Consider the following 14,352-nt stretch of genomic DNA (forward strand, 5'->3'; position numbering starts at 1 on the left):
GATATCAGACACGCTCATGGCGTCATAATTCACGGATTCGGACATTATTGCCAAATAAAAGATAGGACAGAAAACAAGAGAGAGGGGAGGGTACTGTCGTGAATTATTATTCTATCAAAACTAATGCACTGTGCTTCGTCTTCCAGAATTTTTTCAATCCTTTAGTACAGAGTTATGGACATAACTTCATGCACTAATATTCTAAGCATACAGAATCCCACCGCTGCCACCAGAAAATGTCACGAACTATGGATCCGATCGCTCCGGATCCCACAGCTCTGACGTAGTGGTCTGTGACGGAGTCTGCGCACACACAGAGACCTCACGTGGCCGGGGTATTACCATCCGGCTAACACCCCCCCACTACACTTCGGTAACTGCCACCACGTGGGTTCCCGGTCCACGAGCCGACTATCCGGGTCATTCACTATCACACAGATCAGTGGATGAACCGGATATCACTTACTGACCAACCGCAGTCAATCACCCCCAGCTACAATTCCTAAATGCAATTTTAACTAACTACCTGGTAACGTCTCTTCAAAGGCAAGGTACATTGTTCAGCAGCTTAGAATATGGAAGACTTGGCCACTTAGATTTTATAATCTTTAATAAGAGGTAAAAAGCAGTGCATACAAGTCTAATGAAAATGACTATAAATCTACAGAATAATAATAACAATATAAATAATCACGACAGTTCAAATGAAAGGGAAAAAGATGAAAGAATACTTAGTTTCTCTGGGGGGTTTCAGATGGTCGTTCATATGTCCTTTTTGAATCCTTGCAAACCCAGTTCAGTATGTATCAAGGGGGGACCCTCAAAGTTCTTCTGATACAGGGATATGCCATCAATGTCCAATTAAGTGTCTGGTGATGTTCCATGGGTCTCTCTCCTCTGTCCTTGTGCACAGATTTTTATAAACTCTCCCATGGGCAGGAGACTTACTCCTGTCAGCCAATGGCAGCAGAGTGACTGTGAAGCCTAGGGATTGGCCTCCAAGGGTTTTATGACCCCATAAAGTTCAGTTTCTACAATGAGGATTATACTTAAGCCTGTCTCTCCCTGATACATCGGCATATTTTTATACAGAATACATATTTGCGATCCTTATTTATTTACATACAGAATGGGACCACACACGGTAATGCTGGGACCTGTAGTTCTTCTACCACCCATAGGTGAGCAACAGAATCACATCCTCTGGTCATATTTGATACCCAATTAACCACAATACTCTGTAGAGCCTGGATCTGGTGTCAGAAAGGGCATAAGTTGATTCATAACTGAAATATGAAAGTGGACTGGTTTTATGCCCAGAGCTAATTAAGGGCTATTAGCTCTCCTCAAACCAGACCTGGAAATTAATGACGTCACGCTCCAGCCAGGCTTGACAGCGAGCTGATCTTTATCTTATAGGACAGGATGAGCTGGGCCTGGTATAGCCTTTATGACCTTTTATAGCCGGCCTCACAGAGTAGTGGTAATAAAAGTGTCCATCTATATCATACTTGACCCAGGCTTCAGGAAGATGAGAGTTCACTGTTCTTTTACATAGGCCAGAAGCATACAAAATGGCTACCCAGAGGAATGATGTATGTATGCCGGCACAGTGGCTACTTTGAAGAACCTAGAAAATGACATATTTTCAGTTGTTTCACACTTGTTTGTTATGTATATAATTCCATATGTGTTAATTCATAGTTTTGATGCCTTCATAGTCATGAAAATAAAGAAAACTCTTTGAATGAGAAGGTGTGCCCAAACTTTTGGTCTGTACTGTATGAGGGGGCGGATGGAAGGAGGAGTGGAGGCTGTGCAGGAGGCATGAATATGTATGAGGGGCGGATGGAAGGAGGAGTGGAGGCTGTGCAGGAAGCATGAATATGTATGAGGGGGCGGATGGAAGGAGGAGTGGAGGCTGTGCAGGAAGCATGAATATGTATGAGGGAGCAGATGGAAGGAGGAGTGGAGGCTGTGCAGGAAGCATGAATATGTATGAGGGGGGCGGATGGAAGGAGGAGTGGAGGCTGTGCAGGAGGCATGAATATGTATGAGGGGGCGGATGGAAGGAGGAGTGGAGGCTGTGCAGGAAGCATGAATATGTATGAGGGGGGCGGATGGAAGGAGGAGTGGAGGCTGTGCAGGAGGCATGAATATGTATGAGGGGGGCGGGTGCAGGGACTCGATGTTAGACAGGAGAAGCACTGGGACCCACAGCGCAGCGCGGCAGGAAGTGAAATAACAGATAACTGATATGTAAACCATCTGTTTCGGACTGTAAGAGACGCCTCAAACCACCTTGGGAACATAGACTCGGCTACTAAAGGGGAGTGTCGGTGCGTCCGAGTGTCGGTGCGTCCGAGTGTCGGTGTGTCCGAGTGTCGGTGTGGATGAATGACCGTGTTGTGCACTTTGTATTTCCTATTGGGATTTTGAGTTTTCTCGGACCGATGTCTTATGTAAATGTAACGCTGTCCAGCGATACGGACTCTGCTCAGGGGAGACTAATGGACTAACTGTGCTGGTGGGACTGTCTAGGGATTGTTTTACCTGAAGAGTTTGTTGTACTCTTTAAAATGTAATAAAAATACAGGATAACTACCATTCACCAGGAGGTAAGTCATTTCTTCAGCCTGTCAAACTGTACAGTTCAATAAGAATTGTAGACCTGGTCACCAATCCAGGAGGTCCACTGGGCCATATCTGACATAATCTCTGCACTGTAACCTCCTCTGTGTCTGGGACAAGAATCCAAACTCTCTGGACAGTCATTTCAGAATCCTTCTATGTGATTACAAAGATCTGAACTGATGTAGCAGAAGACCACTTGTCTGCAAGGAAATGTTTGGTTCATCTGGAGAAGTTCCTCCTCACCACAGATACTTCAGGCTCAGGTTGGGGTGCCCATGTCAAGAATCATTGGGTAGAAAAGAAGTGCCCGTCATCAGATCTCCTGTCATCAAACCTGAAGGAACTCAGGGCAATCACATCGGCCTTACTCATTTCTCAGCCCTTAAAGGGAACCTGTCATGTGGATATTTGATTATAATCTAACTAATTATATACAATCATTAACTACTAAAAAGTGCCTTAGATGTATTCACTTACTGGTGTGACAGATGGTTACCTCATAATATACACACAAAGATGCTGCATGCTAATAAGCTAAATTGAGTCCAGCGTGATGTCAGTGAGTCCAGCGTATTTTTAATTCAGAGCTATAGCCACTCCCCTGCCCACCTGCTGCTGGTTCATATGGAAACAAACTGTCACTCAGCAGCAGGTGGGCGGGGAGAGTCAGGAGCTCATGAATATTCAGGACTCCTCATTATGAGCTGGAGCTTTTCAATACAAGATGTTGGCAGATTGACTGGGTCATGTAAAGAAAGTGAGCCAGCATTGTGCTAAGAGAATCAGTCACTAATTTATGTTGCCCTTAGTTAGGACACCATAAAACTGGTGACAGGTTCCCTTTAATTCAGACGGATTCTGATTCAGACGGACAACACGGGGGATGTTCTTCTCCCCATAAACAAGATGGAAACAGACGCCTTTCTCGGTCATAAGAACGGAGACAGATTGTGTGTTGGGCGGAGGTCACCTTGAGAAGCATTTCTACAGTTCATATCAGAGGCAATGGCAAATCCAATCTGCTCATCTGCAAGACAATCCACTCAGCGGGGTAAGGGTTAAATACTCATCTTCTTCTCCAAATCATTCAGAAACTGAGAGCTCCAGATATGGGTGTGATGGTGATGTGAGAGAAGTCTGACGGCTGATTATCCTGAGGAGCTGGACGGTCTATCCATTACCTGCTGGATAATATTTGTCCACATTTTTTCTCCCATCCTTCTCGTTCCCGAGTCCTGAAGAAGACCAGGGACAAGCAGAAGCCACTTCAATCCTACCTAGTCCTGCAGGGCTTGGTTTCCATGAGCATGACATTTTTTAAAGGGAACCTTTTAGAAGCTTCCATAAAGGGAACAGAGGAGTCTGGAGGGGAACAGAGGAGTCTGGAGGGGAACAGAGGAGTCTGGAGGGGAACAGAGGAGTCTGGAGGGGAACAGAGGAGCCAGGAGGGGAACAGAGGAGCCAGGAGGGGAACAGAGGAGTCTGGAGGGGAACAGAGGAGTCTGGAGGGGAACAGAGGAGTCTGGAGGGGAACAGAGGAGTCTGGAGGGGAACAGAGAAGTCTGGAGGGGAACAGAGGAGTCTGGAGGGGAACAGAGGAGTCTGGAGGGGAACAGAGGAGTCTGGAGGGGAACAGAGGAGCCTGGAGGTGACAGAGGGGTCTGGAGGTGACAGAGGAGTCTGGAGGGGAACAGAGGAGCCTGTAGAGGAACAGAGGAGTCTGGAGGGGAACAGAGGAGCCTGGAGGTGACAGAGGAGTCTGGAGGTGACAGAGGAGTCTGGAGGTGACAGAGGAGTCTGGAGGTGACAGAGGAGTCTGGAGGGGAACAGAGGGGTCTGGAGGGGAATAGAGGGGTCTGGAGGGGAATAGAGGAATCTGGAGGGGAACAGAGGAGTTTGGAGAGAAACAGAGGACTCTGGAGGGGAACAGAGGACTCTGGAGGGGAACAGAGGAGTCTGGAGGGGAATAGAGGAGTCTGGAGGGGAACAGAGGAGTCTGGAGGTGACAGAGGGGTCTGGAGGTGACAGAGGGGTCTGGAGGTGACAGAGGGGTCTGGAGGGGAACAGAGGGGTCTGGAGGTGACAGAGGGGTCTGGAGGGGAACAGAGGAGCCTGGAGAGGAACAGAGGAGTCTGGAGGGGAACAGAGGAGTCTGGAAGGGAACAGAGGAGCCAGGAGGGGAACAGAGGAGTCTGGAGGGGAACAGAGGAGTCTGGAGGGGAACAGAGGAGTCTGGAGGGGAACAGAGAAGTCTGGAGGGGAACAGAGGAGTCTGGAGGGGAACAGAGGAGTCTGGAGGGGAACAGAGGAGTCTGGAGGGGAACAGAGGAGCCTGGAGGTGACAGAGGGGTCTGGAGGTGACAGAGGAGTCTGGAGGGGAACAGAGGAGCCTGGAGAGGAACAGAGGAGTCTGGAGGGGAACAGAGGAGTCTGGAGGTGACAGAGGAGTCTGGAGGGGAACAGAGGGGTCTGGAGGGGAATAGAGGGGTCTGGAGGGGAATAGAGGGGTCTGGAGGGGAATAGAGGAATCTGGAGGGGAACAGAGGAGTTTGGAGAGAAACAGAGGACTCTGGAGGGGAACAGAGGACTCTGGAGGGGAACAGAGGACTCTGGAGGGGAACAGAGGACTCTGGAGGGGAACAGAGGAGTCTGGAGGGGAACAGAGGAGTCTGGAGGGGAACAGAGGAGCCTGGAGGTGACAGAGGGGTCTGGAGGTGACAGAGGAGTCTGGAGGGGAACAGAGGAGCCTGGAGAGGAACAGAGGAGTCTGGAGGGGAACAGAGGAGTCTGGAGGTGACAGAGGAGTCTGGAGGGGAACAGAGGGGTCTGGAGGGGAATAGAGGGGTCTGGAGGGGAATAGAGGGGTCTGGAGGGGAATAGAGGAATCTGGAGGGGAACAGAGGAGTTTGGAGAGAAACAGAGGACTCTGGAGGGGAACAGAGGACTCTGGAGGGGAACAGAGGACTCTGGAGGGGAACAGAGGACTCTGGAGGGGAACATAGGACTCAGGAGGGGAACAGAGGAGTCTGGAGGGGAACAGAGGAGTCTGGAGGTGACAGAGGGGTCTGGAGGTGACAGAGGGGTCTGGAGGTGACAGAGGGGTCTGGAGGGGAACAGAGGGGTCTGGAGGTGACAGAGGAGTCTGGAGGGGAACAGAGGAGCCTGGAGAGGAACAGAGAAGTCTGGAGGGGAACAGAGGAGTCTGGAAGGGAACAGAGGAGCCAGGAGGGGAACAGAGGAGTCTGGAGGGGAACAGAGGAGTCTGGAGGGGAACAGAGGAGTCTGGAGGGGAACAGAGAAGTCTGGAGGGGAACAGAGGAGTCTGGAGGGGAACAGAGGAGTCTGGAGGGGAACAGAGGAGTCTGGAGGGGAACAGAGGAGCCTGGAGGTGACAGAGGAGTCTGGAGGGGAACAGAGGAGCCTGGAGAGGAACAGAGGAGTCTGGAGGGGAACAGAGGAGCCTGGAGGTGACAGAGGAGTCTGGAGGTGACAGAGGAGTCTGGAGGTGACAGAGGAGTCTGGAGGGGAACAGAGGGGTCTGGAGGGGAATAGAGGGGTCTGGAGGGGAATAGAGGAATCTGGAGGGGAACAGAGGAGTTTGGAGAAAAACAGAGGACTCTGGAGGGGAACAGAGGACTCTGGAGGGGAACAGAGGAGTCTGGAGGGGAACAGAGGAGTCTGGAGGTGACAGAGGGGTCCGGAGGTGACAGAGGGGTCTGGAGGTGACAGAGGGGTCTGGAGGTGACAGAGGAGTCTGGAGGGGAACAGAGGAGCCTGGAGAGGAACAGAGGAGTCTGGAGGGGAACAGAGGAGCCTGGAGGTGACAGAGGAGTCTGGAGGTGACAGAGGAGTCTGGAGGGGAATAGAGGGGTCTGGAGGGGAATAGAGGGGTCTGGAGGGGAATAGAGGAATCTGGAGGGGAACAGAGGAGTTTGAAGAGAAACAGAGGACTCTGGAGGGGAACAGAGGACTCTGGAGGGGAACAGAGGACTCTGGAGGGGAACAGAGGACTCTGGAGGGGAACAGAGGACTCTGGAGGGGAACAGAGGACTCTGGAGGGGAACAGAGGACTCTGGAGGGGAACAGAGGAGTCTGGAGGTGACAGAGGGGTCTGGAGGTGACAGAGGGGTCTGGAGGGGAACAGAGGAGTCTGGAGGGGAACAGAGGAGCCTGGAGGTGACAGAGGAGTCTGGAGGGGAATAGAGGAGTCTGGAGGGGAACAGAGGAGTCTAGAGGGGTCCGAATGGTATCGAGGGATCTGGAGGGGCAGAGAAGTCTGGAGGGGAAGAGAAGAGCCTGGAGGGAAGCTGAGGACGCGGAACGTGTAGAAGCCGTACCGCAATCCACACGAGAAGCAGTGTTTGGCAGCACGGAGAAGGAGCGGAGGAGGAGCCGTCTAGGATCTAATCTGCTTGTGGATCCTAGAGGAGCAGCGCCGTCCGTTCTTCTTGCTTTTTATGTCTGGTGTGAACTGAACCCACTTCACGAGGGACCTGCAGCGCTCACAGGAGGAGATACAACGCGAGACTAATTCTATCATTTCTAACACCTCAGTATAGATAACACAGGACCCACCATTTACAATAGGAGTCACAGCTTACCTCCTCCCCCTCCCTGCACAATGGCCTCTGCTCAGTTCACAAAGCATGCCCACAATCCTCTCCTGTCTACTGTGCCCATAGTCCATGCAGCTGCTATAAATCATCGCTCTAAATGCTGCTCTCAGCATCAGGAAAGATGGCCACCCCCGTAATCATGTGCAGCAAACAGAGGAGAGAACTACAACTCCCAGCATGTCCAGGCTGTCATTATAGGATATCCGAGAACTACAACTCCCAACATGTCCAGGCTGTCATTATATTAGAGAAAAGAACTACAACTACCAGCCTGTCCGGGCTGTTATCATAAGAAATCAAAGGCGAGAACTATAGTTCCCAGCACATCCAGACTGCTATTATAGGATATCAGAGAACTACAACTCCCAGCATTTCCTTGGCTGTATAGAGGAAAAATTCATTAATCCTACAGTTCCTTCTCCATAGAAAGCTCCGCCCCCCTCATGTCACATGACTAACATCTCGGCTTCTTCAAAACCTCTTAGACTATCATGAGCCCCGCCCCGATCACATGACAGTGACATCACCCCAGGTCCTTCACCACCTCTTCTCCACTCCACTGCTGAGCCTCGCCCCCTGCAAGGGTCACATGACGGTGACGTCACCCCAGGTCCTTCACAACTGCTTCTCCACTCCACTGCTGAGCCCCGCCCCCTGCACTGATCACATGACAGTGACATCACCCCAGGTCCTTCACCACCTCTTCTCTTCTCCACTGCTGAGCCCCGCCCCCTGCACTGATCACATGACGGTGACATCACCCAAGGTCCTTCACCACTTCTCTGCTGAGCCTCGCCCCCTGCACTGATCACATGACGGTGACGTCACCCCAGGTCCTTCACCACCTCTTCTCCCCACTGCTGAGCCCCGCCCCCTACACTGGTCACATGACGGTGACGTCACCGCAGGTCCTTCAGCTCCGGCAGTGCAGCAGATACTGGGCAGGTCCTGGTCGGTAGTCAGGGCTCTTGTTCTCTCTGGTATCAGCCATTCCTCCAGCCTGCAGGTAAGATGAGATGTGAGGAGACAGTGTGGTGGAGAGCTCAGACATGTCACCTCTGGAGATTCTCCTCCATTACACACAAGGAATCCTTCTCCGCTCCTCAGCTTAGTATGATGGGGGAGGAGTAGTGGGGATAGTGGGGGTTGTCATCATTCGCTGGCCCCTGGCTGTCCTGGTGAGGGGCCCCTGCCTCCAGGAGGAGAATGAATTGAGCGGGGCCCGGCCTGAGCTCAGCTCTCTCCAGTCTCTTCTCTAGGAGTTGTGGACACAGCTGAGCACAGCCCAGAGGTGGGACCTGCATCTATCAGACATTTATCTCCTGTGGAGCTACCAGAGATCTCCATGTTGGGGCCCCTGGAATCCATGTGGTGGGGGATCTGAGAAGCGGGGCCCCTCCAGGCTCAGGAAGTGCGGTTCTGGAGGTGACATCTGGTCTTGTCCCCTGGATGATTTCCTCTCCTCTTCTCATAAAGGCGCCTGCAGTACTAGAAGCCTCAAGCTCCTCCAGTTCTCTCCTCTTCTCCTGACTGACCACCAAGGATGGACAGGAAGGAGATCAGCAGAAGAATATTAGACCTCACCTTGGAGATCATCTCCCTGCTGAGCGGAGAGGTAAACTTTTCTAGATTTCTCTCCTCTGTATTGTATTCTGTAACAAGTCAGACATCGGGAAGGAGAATCCATCATAGGAAGTGATAGGAAGAGTCCAGGGTCCTGGAGAACGGCCTCCAGACCTTCCAAGTGATGGAGAACCTGAAGATCAGCCCCCAGTATGGTGAGTGATGTATCATGTGACCAGTGACCAATAGTCATGTTGTAGGAGCCATGAGAAGGTAAGTAGGCATGTTGTACCAGGAGGAGAGGGCCGGAGGAGAGCACATGGCCCCTGAAGGGTTTATTCCCTAAGTGTCTCTCTCCATCCACAGGAGTACACAATAGTGAAGAAGACATCGGGGGACTGTGTGACTCCCATCATCCATCTCCAGGAGTCAGGAGGGCGGAGCAGGACCCCTCCCCCTATCACAGAGCCTCCCCCTCACCCCCTGATACATGAGCAGAAGATCCTAGAACTCACCCACAAGATGATGGAGCTGCTGACTGGAGAGGTGACACTGCTGGGAATGCTGGGAAATTCTCCAGTAACAGCACTGGAGGGGTCTGGGTGATGACGGTGTCATTGTGTTGTCAGGTTCCTATAAGGTGTCAGGATGTCAGTGTCTATTTCTCCATGGAGGAGTGGGAGTATATAGAAGGACACAAGGATCTGTACAAGGAGGCCATGATGGAGGAGCACCAGCCTCTTATATCACAAGGTAAGACCCGTCATGTGCAGTGTATACACGTGTGTGCAGTGACATGTAATGGAGGAGCACCAGCCTCTTATATCACAAGGTAAGAGCCGTCATGTGCAGTGTGTACACGTGTGTGCAGTGACATGTAATGGAGGAGCACCAGCCTCTTATATCACAGGGTAAGAGCCGTCATGTGCAGTGTGTACACGTGTGTGCAGTGACATGTAATGGAGGAGCACCAGCCTCTTATATCACAGGGTAAGAGCCGTCATGTGCAGTGTGTACACGTGTGTGCAGTGATATGTAATGGAGGAGCACCAGCCTCTTATATCACAGGGTAAGAGCCGTCATGTGCAGTGTATACACGTGTGTGCAGTGACATGTAATGGAGGAGCACCAGCCTCTTATATCACAGGGTAAGAGCCGTCATGTGCAGTGTATACACGTGTGTGCAGTGACATGTAATGGAGGAGCACCAGCCTCTTATATCACAGGGTAAGAGCCGTCATGTGCAGTGTGTACACGTGTGTGCAGTGACATGTAATGGAGGAGCACCAGCCTCTTATATCACAGGGTAAGAGCCGTCATGTGCAGTGTATACACGTGTGTGCAGTGACATGTAATGGAGGAGCACCAGCCTCTTATATCACAGGGTAAGAGCCGTCATGTGCAGTGTATACACTTGTGTGCAGTGACATGTAATGGAGGAGCACCAGCCTCTTATATCACAAGGTAAGACCCGTCATGTGCAGTGTATACACGTGTGTGCAGTGACATGTAATGGAGGAGCACCAGCCTCTTATATCACAGGGTAAGAGCCGTCATGTGCAGTGTGTACACGTGTGTGCAGTGACATGTAATGGAGGAGCACCAGCCTCTTATATCACAGGGTAAGAGCCGTCATGTGCAGTGTGTACACGTGTGTGCAGTGACATGTAATGGAGGAGCACCAGCCTCTTATATCACAGGGTAAGAGCCGTCATGTGCAGTGTGTACACGTGTGTGCAGTGACATGTAATGGAGGAGCACCAGCCTCTTATATCACAGGGTAAGAGCCGTCATGTGCAGTGTATACACGTGTGTGCAGTGACATGTAATGGAGGAGCACCAGCCTCTTATATCACAGGGTAAGAGCCGTCATGTGCAGTGTGTACACGTGTGTGCAGTGACATGTAATGGAGGAGCACCAGCCTCTTATATCACAGGGTAAGAGCCGTCATGTGCAGTGTATACACGTGTGTGCAGTGACATGTAATGGAGGGTATACACGCCCAAAATTTAGCAACTACGACGTTGGTAAGTATTGGTGTCCCCCAGAATCACTTCCACTGGCGGACTCTCGGCACTGGGCACGATGAATTCAGCATACTCACTCCTCGCTGCCCCCCCATCCAGAAGACATAGAAGCTGACGCCGCAGTATTTTTATGAGAGAAGAGCTTCCAGGAGAAGAAGAGGTAATCTGACCGATATTGAAGGTGTACGGCCGTTTTAGGCCTGATTTAAACACGTGTATTCTCCTCCGTGTGTGCAGTGTTCTGTGCGCCGAGCAGCACCAGACCGGGGGGCCGAGATACTCAGGACATGTCTCCTGCCTCCACACACTGCACTGCCAGGAGCTTAGATACACACGGAGCTCATAGTTTTAATTTCAATTCTTTTATTTTGGAGGCATCATAAAGAAAACCAGCAATACGAGCCTTCTTCTGAACGAGCCACCAAGGATGGACAGGAAGGAGATCAGCAGAAGAATATTAGACCTCACCTTGGAGATCATCTCCCTGCTGAGCGGAGAGGTAAACTTTTCTTGATTTCTCTCCTCTTTATTGTATTCTGTAACAAGTCAGACATCGGGGAGGAGAATCCATCATAGGAAGTGATAGGAAGAGTCCAGGGTCCTGGAGAACGGCCTCCAGACCTTCCAAGTGACGGAGAACCTGAAGATCAGCCCCCAGTATGGTGAGTGATGTCATGTGACCAGTGACCAATAGTCATGTTGTAGGAGCCATGAGGAGGTAAGTAGGCACGTTGTACCAGGAGGAGAGGGCCGGAGGAGAGCACATGGCCCCTGAAGGGTTTATTTTCTAAGTGTCTCTCTCCATCCACAGGAGTACACAATAGTGAAGAAGACATCGGGGGACTGTGTGACTCCCATCATCCATCTCCATGAGTCAGGAGGGCGGAGCAGGACCCCTCCCCCCATGACAGAGCCTCACCCCCTGATACATGAGCAGAAGATCCTAGAGCTCACCCACAAGATGATGGAGCTGCTGACTGGAGAGGTGACACTGCTGGGAATGCTGGGAAATTCTCCAGTAACAGCACTGGAGGGGTCTGGGTGATGACGGTGTCATTGTGTTGTCAGGTTCCTATAAGGTGTCAGGATGTCACTGTCTATTTCTCCATGGAGGAGTGGGAGTATATAGAAGGACACAAGGACCTGTACAAGGAGGCCATGATGGAAGAGCACCAGCCTCTTATATCACAGGGTAAGAGCCGTCATGTGCAGTGTATACACGTGTGTGCAGTGACATGTAATGGAGGAGCACCAGCCTCTTATATCACAAGGTAAGAGCCGTCATGTGTAGTGTATACACGTGTGTGCAGTGATATGTAATGGGGGAGCACCAGCCTCTTATATCACAAGGTAAGACCCGTCATGTGCAGTGTATACACGTGTGTGCAGTGACATGTAATGGAGGAGCACCAGCCTCTTATATCACAAGGTAAGAGCCGTCATGTGCAGTGTATACACGTGTGTGCAGTGACATGTAATGGAGGAGCACCAGCCTCTTATATCACAGGGTAAGAGCCGTCATGTGCAGTGTATACACGTGTGTGCAGTGACATGTAATGGAGGAGCACCAGCCTCTTATATCCCAAGGTAAGAGCCGTCATGTGCAGTGTATACACGTGTGTGCAGTGACATGTAATGGAGGAGCACCAGCCTCTTATATCACAGAGTAAGAGCCGTCATGTGCAGTGTATACACGTGTGTGCAGTGACATGTAATGGAGGAGCACCAGCCTCTTATATCACAAGGTAAGAGCAGTCATGTGCAGTGTATACACGTGTGTGCAGTGACATGTAATGGAGGAGCACCAGCCTCTTATATCCCAAGGTAAGAGCCGTCATGTGCAGTGTATACATGTGTGTGCAGTGACATGTACTGGAGGAGCACCAGCCTCTTATATCACAAGGTAAGAGCCGTCATGTGCAGTGTATACACGTGTGTGCAGTGACATGTAATGGAGGAGCACCAGCATCTTATATCACAAGGTAAGAGCCGTCATGTGCAGTGTATACACGTGTGTGCAGTGACATGTAATGGAGGAGCACCAGCCTCTTATATCACAAGGTAGAGCCGTCATGTGCAGTGTATACACGTGTGTGCAGTGACATGTAATGGAGGAGCACCAGCCTCTTATATCACAAGGTAAGAGCCGTCATGTGCAGTGTGTACACGTGTGTGCATTGACATGTAATGGAGGAGCACCAGCCTCTTATATCACAGGGTAAGAGCCGTCATGTGCAGTGTATACACGTGTGTGCAGTGACATGTAATGGAGGAGCACCAGCCTCTTATATCACAAGGTAAGAGCCGTCATGTGCAGTGTATACACGTGTGTGCAGTGACATGTAATGGAGGAGCACCAGCCTCTTATATCACAGGGTAAGAGCCGTCATGTGCAGTGTATACACGTGTGTGCATTGACATGTAATGGAGGAGCACCAGCCTCTTATATCACAGGGTAAGACCCGTCATGTGCAGTGTATACACGTGTGTGCAGTGACATGTAATGGAGGAGCACCAGCCTCTTATATCACAAGGTAAGAGCCGTCATGTGCAGTGTATACACGTGTGTGCAGTGACATGTAATGGAGGATCTCCACAGTTTCTTCTCACATTACATTAGAGGCTACGTGTTCTTTATATGTCAGTCATATCCAGGGCTCCAGTCACATGATGGGAGCGTGTCCTTCTGGCCTCCATCGGGCCGGTATAGTAGACTATACTACAGAGACGTCTTCTGCATTGTATATATATTGTAGATTATACATGGAGTTTATGGGTAGATGTCCGTGACTTAAGGACCAGCACCGTACATGTATGGCGCTGTGATCGGGCGGGTGCAGTAGACGCGCACGCCCGATCCGCGTCAGAGGTCCGTCAGTCACTCGTAGCCAGACCCCTGCTGCATGCATCGGCATCGGTGAAATCACTGATGCCTGCGTATTAACCCTTGATGTGCCGCGGTCAGCGCTCAGAGCTTCCATCGGGTCCCCGTGCTGCTGTGAGGGGGACCCAATGGCATAGAAGACAGGCCGATGCCATACGTGACAGTCTGTGAGATCCAGCCCCCTGTATTACACTGTGTAATACACTTACAGCCAATGCATCACAATACAGAAATATTGTGATACATTGTAAAGTGGATCAGACCCCCAAAAGTTGAAGTCCCAGAGTGGGATAAATGAAGTGTGAAAAAAAGTTAAAAAATAAAGTTTTACAAAAAAAAAATTTAAGTTTCTAGTAAAAAAAAAAATCGCCCTTTTCCCAAAATAAAGTTAAAAAAAAAGAAAAGTAGACATTAGATATCGCTGTGTCCCTCAGGTGAACACTGTCAAAAAAATAACAACTGTGCTTAAAAAAAAACTTTTTTTGTCACCTTACATAACTAAAATGGCAACACTAAGCAATCAAAAAGGCGTATACCCCCAAAAAAGTCATATTTGGTATTGTCGCATCCGTAACAACCTGCCCTATAAAAATACCACATGATCTAACCTGTCAGATGAACGCTGTA

General features: G+C 50.5%; 1 protein-coding gene and 1 long non-coding RNA gene across 2 annotated transcripts in view; both read left to right on the plus strand.

Annotated features, from left to right (window-relative positions):
* Positions 1-14,352, plus strand: part of LOC120992026 (zinc finger protein 585A-like) — a 44,326-nt gene that overhangs the window by 23,961 nt on the left and 6,013 nt on the right. The gene's annotated exons all lie outside the window — the stretch shown is intronic.
* Positions 9,509-11,704, plus strand: LOC120992067. Its single transcript, XR_005776911.1, has 3 exons — positions 9,509-9,566; positions 11,216-11,340; positions 11,653-11,704. It is a non-coding gene; the product is annotated as an uncharacterized LOC120992067 (long non-coding RNA).

The sequence above is a fragment of the Bufo bufo genome, chromosome 2 (genome assembly GCF_905171765.1).
Source record: "Bufo bufo chromosome 2, aBufBuf1.1, whole genome shotgun sequence".
Taxonomy (NCBI): domain Eukaryota; kingdom Metazoa; phylum Chordata; class Amphibia; order Anura; family Bufonidae; genus Bufo; species Bufo bufo.